The following is an 11,177-nucleotide window of genomic DNA, read 5'->3' as shown; positions in this document are numbered from 1 at the left end:
TGTCTGGTCCTCCCGCAGCCTGGAGGTGAGCGGGCGTTAGGCTGCAGTAGGTACCCTCTCATTGCTGGCATTTCCCACTATGCCTAATTATTTACTGTGATTGTAAACCTCATTATCCACCAAAGTCCTTTCGCCAAAGCCCTCAGCTGCCCCCTTCCCTCCACCCACCTCAGCTCATTCTGCTCTTTCCTTCCCATTCCTGTTGCAGATCAGAGAGCGACTTCCCCAGCCTGAGAGAAACGGGCACTCGAAGCTCACACTCGGTTATAATCCAATTATACTTTGGAAAACGGCAGTGACAGAAAGCTGGAGCTGTCCTTTTGTCTGAGAGCCCGAACGGAATATTGTATCACACAGTGATTGCACTGAAAGGGATGATATTTATAGACGTGTGTGGAAGGCTGTGATTTTGTTTAGAAGACCCATCATAGCAGAGAGCGCACTGGGTCTCTGCTGTGGCCATTTCATGGGCTTTTCTCTGCTTCTGGGTTGCTTTCATTCAAAGAGAGGGGATGGAGTTCTCCAGACCCTGCTCTGATGGGACAGGAAGGGGAAGAAGTGACAAGTGCCACATGCCTCTGGATGCGTAGGTCTTGCCTGTGCTGTATGTGGGCAGGAGACCTCTGGGTTGGGCTGTAGCTGGCTTCAGGATGAGGGCAAGAGGCAGCAGTGCAGGCAGTGGTACAGGCAGCAGTGCCAGCTCTGTGAAGGGAGGGCAGTGGGTGTCTGCAGGGGATGGATGTCAGAGCTGAACTGGGATGTTGGAGTAGCACACTTGGTCCAGGTTTCACCGCGCTCTGCACTCAGTGTGCTGTATTTCTCTATCAACTTGGTGACTTATGTTGATGCTCTTCCACAGGACTTGACCGACAGCCCATGCACTATCTCTTGTGCGGGTTTGTGTTAGGCTCTCCCTTGCCTGCCTGCATGGAGCAGGAGCTGCCAGGGCAGCCCTCGCTCCTCCAACTGCAGCTCAGCTGGGCAGAGCCCCACCTTTGATCTTCCATTCAAATTAGCCATGCTCGGGGTGTCTGGGGTGCCTCATCCACATGAGCTGCGGTGGGTAAATAAACAAGGCTCTGCTTTCAAAGGCTTTCACGATTCATTAACTTCAAAGGAAGGAGCTCTCTATTTCCTTGGCACGTTGGTCACTTGGGAAACTCACTCCAGGTGCTGGAAGCCAGGACCTGTGTCACACCTTGCATGGTGTCACCCCTGGGGAGGAAAGCAGGGTAAGGAAATGTACAGGTGAGGATGATCTCTGGCATTCCCTGCCGTGCCATTGGTGGCATCCAGCCTTAAGCGTGCTTTGGGGAGCACTGGGCAGGGTTTGCAAGGCAGGGATGCATCCCAGAACCACAGCCGCTCTGCAGGAGTCTCCCCATCTTTCCACAGAGGTGAAGGCAATGCGGTCCTGCCTGCCCTTGCCCTCTTCCCGTGGGAGAGGGAGCTCTGCCCCGCAGTGAGCAGGGCTCGCTCTGGCAGTGCAGAGCAGGGAGGTTGTTCTCCCTCCCAGCTGTCTCTTGCCGCAGTGCTGGATTCCTGCTTTGATTGTGCAGGCGCAGGTGCTGTGTGGACATGGCAGAGGCATTGCTGCACCTCGGGCACAGCTCGGAAGCTAACCTTTCATGCGGCGGCCCCAGGAATAACTCGGAGCCTTGCATAATCACAGCTGCCTGGAACCCCAAGGGGAAAAATCCCTGTCCTGGGATAACCCTCATTGCCAGGCCTGCTGACCTCAGGGGAAACCTATTTTTTTTTAGGCAACAAAGCCCCATTGTAAACATATTTATTGAGGATTTATTTTGGGATGGATAGTGTGGCCCAAACAAGCTCCTGAGCTTGTGCGAAAAGGGACCACAGAGGGGCTACGTGCTGGCAGGGTCAGTGCAATGGTCACGGTCCTCGCCCTGCTCACCTCTTCTCTTGTGGCCTGGGCACTGCAGGGACACAGTGATGGCCATTGTCACGGTGGTACCAGTGGAGCCCCAGGCAAGAGCCATGCTCATGGTAAGATGTCCTGCTCCATGACTTTGATACTTAGTTATGAAAGGAAGGTCTTTTATTCCCCAAAAGAATCAGAATCACTGAGTGGTTTGGGTTGGGAGGGACCTCAAAGCTCCTCCAGCCCCAACCCCTGCCACTGGCAGGGACACCTTCCACTAGAGCAGCTTGCTCCAAGCCCCTGTGTCCAACCTGGCCTTGAACACTGCCAGGGATGGGGCAGCCACAGCTTCTCTGGGCACCCTGTGCCAGCGCCTCAGCACCCTCACAGGGAAGAGCTTCTGCCTAAGAGCTCATCTCAGTCTCCCCTCTGGCAGGTTAAAGCCATTCCCCTTGGCCTGTCCCTACAGGCCCTTGTGAAAACTCCTTCTGCAGACTCCTTGTAGGCAACTCCAGTGGCTGAGCAGTCCCTGGTTAGCCCCTGGCTATCACTCCAAGGTCTGAGATGCTAAGAATACATTTGGTTAGCTACAAATAACCAGCACGATGAATTGACCCTTCATAACAGCCTCCACCACCATAGAAACAGGAGCCAAACAAACAGGCACGAGCCAGCCCTTTCAGGACAGCGCTGACATGTGCTTTGTTAGTCTATCCCCTGGTTCCCCTGTTAATTGCTTTGTTCCTTCTCAGATTAATTGATGAATTGCTGTGTGGACACGCAGTGCCTGGCTGTGCAGCCACGTGGTGCTGGTAACCCTTTGGCCCCTGTTGATGTCTGGGCACACACAATGCGGGATCAGTCTCCCCTCCGTTGCGTGCCCGGACAGAGGTGGGAAGAGCCAGTTTCCCATCACAGGACCCATCCTACACCATGGCATCAGCATGGACCTGGCTTCATCCCTTCCATCCCTGCCTGCCAGCCCGATGGGCTCCACTTGGCTGGTGAAACACAGCTCGGCACACACAGGCCACCAGGTACAGATTGCTTGCCGCAAATCCCACTGCGTTACTCATCAAAGTCACCGAAGGCCAGAAATGGTGCAGTAACACCAAAACCACGCCGGTTTCCGTCATCCTCCAGAGGCATCTGTGCAGTGTGTGTGTGTGTGTGTGTGGCGGGGAGAGCATGCCGGGAGAAACCGGCCATAAATCCTGCCAGGCTCCGGCTTCTCCCTCGCGCCGCTGCGGCCGCCCCGGTGCTGTCTGGCAGGCGCGAGCCCCGGCTGTCATCGGAGCTTCAGGAGGGGCTGGAGTTTGACAGGGCTGTGGAAAAACACAGGGTGACATCGCGCAGAGATACCGGCCACTGATGGATCGCCGAGGTCGGCGGCTGCTTTATTTATAACCAGGGCTTGAGGTGGGTTTTAACGGGAGCGGAGCCTGTCCCGCGTCCCTGGAGCAGGCACCTTCCACAGGGACACCTCACAACACTGATGGAGCAGTTGGGTACCAAAGCCAAGCGTAAACCAGGGCAGGAGCACCAGAGACCAGCTGGAAGGGCACGGCTGCGGCACTGCCATGCCTTGTCCGGGTTTCCAGATGGTTTTTTTTGCTCCTGGAGTTTTTCCTCACCCTCCCCATCAGGGGCAGTTCAGCTCCCCCCAAAACGCAGCACATCAAACTTGAAATGTTTTACGAAACTCTGTCAAGCTTTGGGGAAAGGGAAGGTGATCCCCAGGGCACCAGAAGTTCTGTTCCTGCGTTTCCAAAACAACCTTTTCCATTCCCAGTGACTTTTTGTCCTGTGATTTTGCACATTTTCAATGCAAAACAAAATTACAGCTAAAGTAATTTATTTAGAGTTTATCAGTTGAAGCATTTCAAGCCATCCATTCCTCCAGCTTTTCTTTTACAGATAACCTCGAACGCTTTGGGGTGGGTGATTCTGAATTGGAACAGAAACAGGTCTCAAAATGCTTTGCAAAGGCAGAACTTCATCTCTGTTGCCAAGTGGTAAATGGCCAAGGTGGTGGTGGGGGGGAAACGACCCTATCAGGTCTATCTCTAACATTATTTCTAAATGGGGGATTTTTCCTGTGATTAATAAATATGGGGAAATCAGGCCAAATCCTGTGCACACTTTGACCGCAAAGCTTGTACAAACACGCTGGGCTTTGGCTGGAATGACCAGGCTTAATTATTCCTCTCCTATCTGGGATGTGGGTTGTTGCTGTCAGCGTAAGGAAGGATTTATGTTTCCCTTTCCTCTGGAATACGATTGGTGTCTAAGTATTAAGAGTAATTATTTCACTCATGTAAGGCAAATCTATCACGGAACGCAGCTGATGGAGCGGGGGATGCTGCCGGGCGCTGATGCTGCTCGGATGAGTGCCCGACAGTGATGACGATTTACTGCTGGTGTCACGAACCCGCTCCCGGGGCTCTCGAGTTCACGTTCACCCGGGCAGAGGGGAGAAACGTGCCGGGCCGCTGACCGCTGCTCACACAGCCTGCCTCACCCTGCAGGACCCCAGCCCTGCTGACACCACAGCACTGAGTTGCCTTTTCTTTCACACCGCTGACAGCACAGCGGATTGAGCCACCCCAGAGCATTCTGCTGGGTCCTGGCGTGAGCAGAGGAGCTGCTCATGGGCAGGTGGCAGCATCACAGCAGCTTTGGTGGTCAAAGTTCCTATGGTTTTTGTTCTGCCCTTCGAAGCAGGTAACGCTGTGTGTGCCCAGGCTGGCTGTGAGCAGCACAGACATCATCTTTCCTGGCTGCAAGAACCCTGTTATGGCCCCAGTGTAGTCACTGGGTCTGGATGAATCTCTGCTGAGCCACTCAGAGCTTTACAGCTTGCCATGGTGGGGATCTGGAAGGAGAAAAAGGTTGTGTTATGTTGTGTGCAGTTCTGGTGTCCTCAACATGAAAAGGACATGGAACTGTTGGAACAAGTCCAGAGGAGGCCACGAGGATGATCAGGGGACTGGAGCACCTCCTGTATGGAGACAGGCTGAGAAAGTTGGTGCTGTTCAACCTGGAGAAGAGAAGCTGCGTGGAGACCTCAGAGCAGCCTTCCAGTATCTGATGGGGGCCTATAGGGATGCTGGGGAGGGACTCTTCATTAGGGACTGTAGTGATAGGACAAGGGGTAATGGGTTAAAACTTAAACAGGGGAAGTTTAGATTGGATATAAGGAGGAAATTCTTTCCTGTTAGGGTGCTGAGGCACTGGAATGGGTTGCCCAGGGAGGTTGTGAATGCTCCATCCCTGGCAGTGTTGAAGGCCAGGTTAGATGAAGCCTTGGGTGCCATGGTTTAGTGTGAGGTGTCCCTGCCCATAGCAGGGGGGTTGGAACTGGATGATCTTGAGGACCTTCCCAACCCTGACGATTCTGTTCTATGATTCAGTGATTCTAAGGTGGAATAAGGGAGGAAGTGTGGAGAGCCCGAGTGTAACTCCAAACTAGGGCAGGAAATGCACCGCACATAGTTCTAACCTTATCATCGAGGATGGATTTTAAGTGCTTCTTCAGTGACTCATAGTCCCTGAATGGGCTTGAAGGACTGTCTGCCTGAGAGGAAAGGCCAGAGAACTCCAGATCAGATAACAGGTTATTACAAAGCCCAGCATCATGCGAGGCATCTGCCAGGAGAGAGCCTTTAACCTCACACAGAGGAGATTTAGGTGTGATCTCAGGAAGCTCTTCCCTGTGAGGGTGCCCAGAGAAGCTGTGGCTGCCCCATCCCTGGCAGTGTTCAAGGCCAGGTTGGACACAGGGGCTTGGAGCAAGCTGCTCTATGGAAGGGGTCCCTACCCATGGCTTTAAGAACTGCATGAACTTTAAGACCCCTTCCCACCCAAACCAGTCTGTGATGCTATGATGATGATTTCTCCTCTTATTTATAACCAGTCCTGACCAGTCTCATTCTATGGGTCTCACTGGGGACCGCTCTCCTTGGTGTGGTGCCTGCTGTCACCCCTGCTGACACGGGCTGGCATTCCTGGCTCTTGCCACCACCTGAGGTGTGTTGTGAAGGTTGGTAGTTCCCTTGTGCCTTGGCTCCTGGAGGCAGGTGAGGATGGGGGCAAGCAGAGACAGTGTGAAATGCGCATTATGGATCCAAACTGGCTGTAAAAAGCCCTCTCGGTATTGTGCCTTACATGAAAGATGCTGGTGTGGTTCAGAGGTTAACTTTTATCTTCAGCTCAGCTAGAAGCTGAAGACTTTCAGTGTTTTTTAAAACACCAGAAAAGTGTAAAAAAATGAGGACAAATTCTGGTCTGTGTTACATTGAGAGGGAAATTTAATGGAAGGCTGCAGAAGCTTCTGATTTACTCTTGTGTGAGATTGGATAGAAATAGCCCAAAGAATCTCATTGCTGCTGCCTGGATTCAGCTGCACAGCAGAGAGCTATTAATGCACTGTTTTCTTGCCTTTGGTCAATACATCTTGCAAGGCAGGAGGAAGCTGGATTATGTCTGCAAGTGTCCCAATGTCATGCTATGTCGGATAATGAACTGGGGCTAAATTGGATCAGCTTTTGACTTGCCAGCCTCTCTGAAATCCAACAAGGAGTCAAGGGAGCAAGCTGTGCTTTCAGCCCCGGTGTGCCAAGAACAGAGCCTTTGCTCTGATAACCTGTGTGCTGCTGTGTCAGGAACCAGTATTAAGCAGGGAGAGCTATTGTGGAAGAGGGAGCAAGTGGAAATCATTGTTAGCCTGGAAATGGTACAGCTCTGTTTGGCTTGGTGCTTCCATGTGCCTGGTCTGGTGCAAATCTGTTGCTGAAGGGAACAGGGATGTAACGAGAGCAGCGGCTCACAGAGCTGCGCTTGTGATTTGCTTTTGACCTGATTATTTAGTTAATCCTGGTGGGTGAGGAGTGTGATTTAGGAAGCATCCAAGCTCTCTGGAGGAAGGCAGAGAAGACCCTTATGTTGGACACCTGAGGGTTTGTGTTTCCATGGAAATTGAGGGTTTGATCCAGAGTTACTAGAGAATACTGAAAGATCCCCCAATAGCAGGGGGATCAAACCTGGAAGCGGAGATTTGCCAGCTCCTCTCCTCCGTATCTGGTATCTGGTTGTGGTGTTTGCATGATGGGGCATCCCCTTCCTTGCCCAGCACCCTAAAGGGTGTGTGCCCTGAGGAACAGCTGGCTCTGACCCATTCCTTGTGATGATGGGATGGGATGGGAAGCTGAGCCATTCCCTGTGTGCGCACGAGGCCATTCAGCCCAATGCTTTATTATGACATTATGGATAAAATAGGAGTGTATCCGGAGGGATGCTCTGCAAGTGGGGGGGTGCAGGGGATGGAGGGGGGGGCACGTGGAGCTGCCCCAGCCACACCGCAGGCAGGGTGTCTGTATTTTCACTGGCATTCCCAAAGCATAATCCTGTTATGGGCTGAGCGTCTGATTCAGCTGTCCTGCTATATGGCTAATCCTGCCAGCAAGAGCCGGCATTATCCCATCGCTGCGGGAGGTTCTCCAGTCCCTCCAGGCACTGGGGTCACTGGGGGTGTCCCTGCCCTCTTCACCCCCTGCTGTAGCTCTGCTCCCCTCCCTTTGGGAAGCAGGGCCCCAGAAATCCTGGGAATTGTGTGTGTGTGTCCCTGGGAGCCCTGCAAGGCTGTGAGGGCCCCTTTGAACTCTATTGAGCAGCTTATGACCCCTGGGCATCACGGTGGGCATGGTGGGCGCTCCATTGAGGCTGGCCCAGGGAAATCCCAACTTTGATCCCATTGTCTACGTTTGGGGCTGCAACCTTCAATAGTTTTACAGCCAGGGAGTTAATTTTGCTCCTTACCTATACATTTGCCAGGTTTTAAATGCTGGTTTTGCTCACATTCTCCTTTATCTCGGGGATTTTCATCCTCCTGCCATTGCTGGCTCTTTACAGGCAGGAGTGAGTCTTGGTGGGGTTTATTTCACTGGTGGCTGCCTTGGTTTCTTGCAGCATTGTAAATACTCTTTAAAAATGAGATTTCTGCAAAATAAGCCATTTTAGTTGGTTTTGCCCATTTTTCCCCTGGAAAAAAAGCAAAAATCCAGTGGTGATGAATAAGGAGTGTATCGATAGAGCCAGCAATGAAATGTGAGGGTGCTTCTAGCAGCTGTGCACATCTAGGAGGAGGTGAGGAGATCTGTGAGAAGTCCATGGCACCCAGGACATAGAAGATTCCGGGGCACAGCAGTGCTTGGTTTGGGTTCATTTTGCCCCTTTGATTATCTAGCCCATCCCCTGAGCAGATGCCATGTTCAGCCTCAGGAATACCCATTTCATCACTCTCTGCTATAACCTGAGACAGTGAATTTGGGGTTAAAAGCCTGAAGGAAAGCTGATAAATGTGTATAATATAAACTAGAGAAGAGTAAAAAATCCGGGAAACACTGGAGAAAGTAAATACAATAAATTTGGGGAGACATTTCTCTCCCTAACTCAGGTTTTCCAGCAGCAGCTGCCCAGCCCTCTAACTCTGCATCATGTGTATATATCACATAGCTCAGAACCCCGTATCACCTCCAAAAGGTAATGGAGAGAGACTCTTGTGAAATACGTTTTTCCTTGAGCTGAGCATGTGTGACCATGGCTCTTTTTCCACCCAGGGTCTCCCATGGGCTCTGGTGGTGCCGCTGATGGGGGACAGATGCGCTGAGCTCTGCGGGCTCCTCCCCTGGAGCTCCTGCTATCACCCAGATCTGCCCCTTGTCGTGGGCTGGGTGGGTGCCCCTGGACCCCCTTCGCCTGCTGCTGCTGTGTGTTTATTTCTTCTTGTCTCTTCCAGTTTGGCTCTGCAGGAACCTCTCTTTCCACATCCCCCGTGCCCCAGTCCCGCTCCCGAGCCAGGCAGGTTGGGTTTCTGCATGGAGAGGTGGGAACCGCTCCAGCTCGGAGACACAAGGGCACCCACAGTCTGGGCTGTAGCTTCAGCTGGAAGAGTCGATGGAAAATGAGAGAGCAACATAAGAGAGAAGGTAATCGTGTTACTAACACTGCTGCCCGTCCCGACTGACGCCTTTGGGAAGATGCTAGTAGGAACGTGGTATCCTCAGACACCTTCCATAGAGCAGCTTGCTCCAAGCCCCTGTGTCCAACCTGGCCTTGAACACTGCCAGGGATGGGGCAGCCACAGCTTCTCTGGGCACCCTGTGCCAGCGCCTCAGCACCCTCACAGGGAAGAGCTTCTGCCTAAGAGCTCAGCTCAGTCTCCCCTCTGGCAGGTTCAAGCCATTCCCCTTGGCCTGTCCCTACATCCCTTGTCCCAAGCCCCTCTCCAGGTTTCCTGCAGCCCCTTCAGGCACTGGAGCTGCTCTCAGGTCTCCCCTTCAGGAGCCTTCTCTTCTTCAGGCTGCTCCAGCCCAGCTCTCTCAGCCTGGCTCCAGAGCAGAGCTGCTCCAGCCCTCGCAGCATCTCCATGGCCTCCTCTGGCCTCACTCCAACAGCTCCACGTCCCTCTTGTGCTGCTGCTCCAGAACTGGATCAGGACTGCAGAGGGGTCTCCCCATAGTGCAGCAGAGGGGGAGAATCCTCTCCCTCAACTGCTGCTCACGCTCTATGGGTGCAGCCCAATACTAGAATGGCTTCTCCCCTGAATCCTGCCTGCTTGGTACCTGGCCATGCTGGTGGGCAGTGGGGCTGTGGGCAGGCGATGGGCTGGCTGTGGCCACTGGGCTCTGGGTCCTTTCTGATGGTGAGGCCGCTCTCAGGGCATTGTGAAGATGCTGAGATGCCTCAAGGGCCTCTGCCAAGTGGCTGAATGCATCCAGCACAGCCCTGTTTACCCAGCAGCGCCAGGGCACTTAAGCCTGTTATGAGGGCAGGAGTTAAGCCATGTTTACTGGCTGGTGCCTGACTCTGCTGGGGTGGCACCTGGCTGGGTGCCCGCAGCACCCAGGCTGAGCTCCCCGGGGCCATGGAGTGAACGTGCACCATGGGAGCAGCCCATGGGAGCGCGGCCCCCTTGGGGATGCAGCCCTTGGCTCCCCACCAATGCACCTCCTAATAATTTTGCCTAAATGCTTTGTAAATCAGCCAGCAACTCATTTATCCCTGAAGCATTTTGGAGATGTCACTCAGAGAATGTTAATGGTGCACGATCCACGGGGTCCTGCGCGCTGTGCGGCTGTGCAGTGGGCAGCACACGGGGGGTCAGTGATTTATCAGGAGGGGGTCATCCCGGCTTTTAGCCCTCGCTTCCCTCTAGTGCAGCAGCGCAAACTGGGGCGAGCCGGAGCCATTTAGCTCCTGAGGATATCGTGCTTAAAACTTGTTATTTTTGGATCGTGTTTCCAAGCCCCTTCTCCCCCCCTGCAGCATTAAACACAGTTGTTTATTGGAGCTGACAGTAGAAACACAAGCAGTTGTCGGTTGCTTCTGCAAGAGTAGTGTCTACCAGCAGTGGAATGAACATGATGGAGCCGATGACTAATACAGCGTTGAATTTTATATGCTTCCAGCTAACGGGTCCCATATGTTCCACTGCTGGAGCCCGAGGAGAGAGCCCAGGGCAGGAAGCCCTGCTGGCTCCGGGACCTGGCTCCCAGGAGCTGGTGCCCGGCTCTGCCCTTCCCTGTGTCAGGAATGGTGATGGGGCTCCTGCTCCACAACTGGCTCAGGGCTAATACCTGAGCATGGGTCCTTCCTGCTGCTGGGATGTGGTGGTGTGATCCAAGGTATGATCAGGAGCTGTGTACTTGTAGCTCTGGGGCTGGCAAGCTTTGCAGGTAGCACCGAGCCAGATTCGATGGATTTATGAGGAGATCAAAGAGTTCCAATGCATCCTGGCCAACCTGGATCTCTTGCTCTGCGAGAGCTCGTCGTGATCAAATTGATCTGCTTTGCTTGGAGCTCCCTTCTGCAGCCTGTTGGGAGGACGAAGCAGCAGGGAGGTGGTGTTCCCTCAGCAAGCTGCTGTGTCCTTAGAGCCCATGGGCTCTCGCAAATCATGCTCGGTAAAGATGCGTGCTGCCTTACTGCAAGAGGTACTGTGAGAAGCCAGGGAGCAGTGAGAACCGAGTCAAAACCATGTCCTCCCGGGGCTTCTGGCTGCACATTCCCATGTCTGCTGTGGGTGCTGCCAGCCCATGCACCCTGTCCTGCTGCTGGAGCAGTGGAGCAGCTCTTGGGAGCAGCAGAGGCACTATAAAGTGAGCACATCACTTGAACAGGTCTCTTTCCAGGACCAGCAACACACAGAGATCACCCTGGAGTCGTTTCCCACACTGCTTACTGCTACCAGTGCTATGCCAGGGCTGGGCTAGGGGAAGGCTTTTGTCCTCTT

At 53.4% G+C, this 11,177-nt stretch overlaps 1 protein-coding gene across 2 annotated transcripts in view; it reads left to right on the top strand.

Moving 5' to 3' along the window:
* Positions 1-11,177, top strand: part of RHOC (ras homolog family member C) — a 421,559-nt gene that overhangs the window by 85,102 nt on the left and 325,280 nt on the right. The window lies entirely within an intron of this gene.

This window comes from Pezoporus occidentalis, unplaced genomic scaffold (genome assembly GCF_034315485.1).
Source record: "Pezoporus occidentalis ecotype Australia unplaced genomic scaffold, CSIRO_AGI_Poc_V1 ctg294, whole genome shotgun sequence".
Lineage (NCBI taxonomy): Eukaryota > Metazoa > Chordata > Aves > Psittaciformes > Psittacidae > Pezoporus > Pezoporus occidentalis.
The sequence above is the reverse complement of the archived record's forward strand: the minus strand, read 5'-3'. Positions and strand labels throughout refer to the sequence as shown.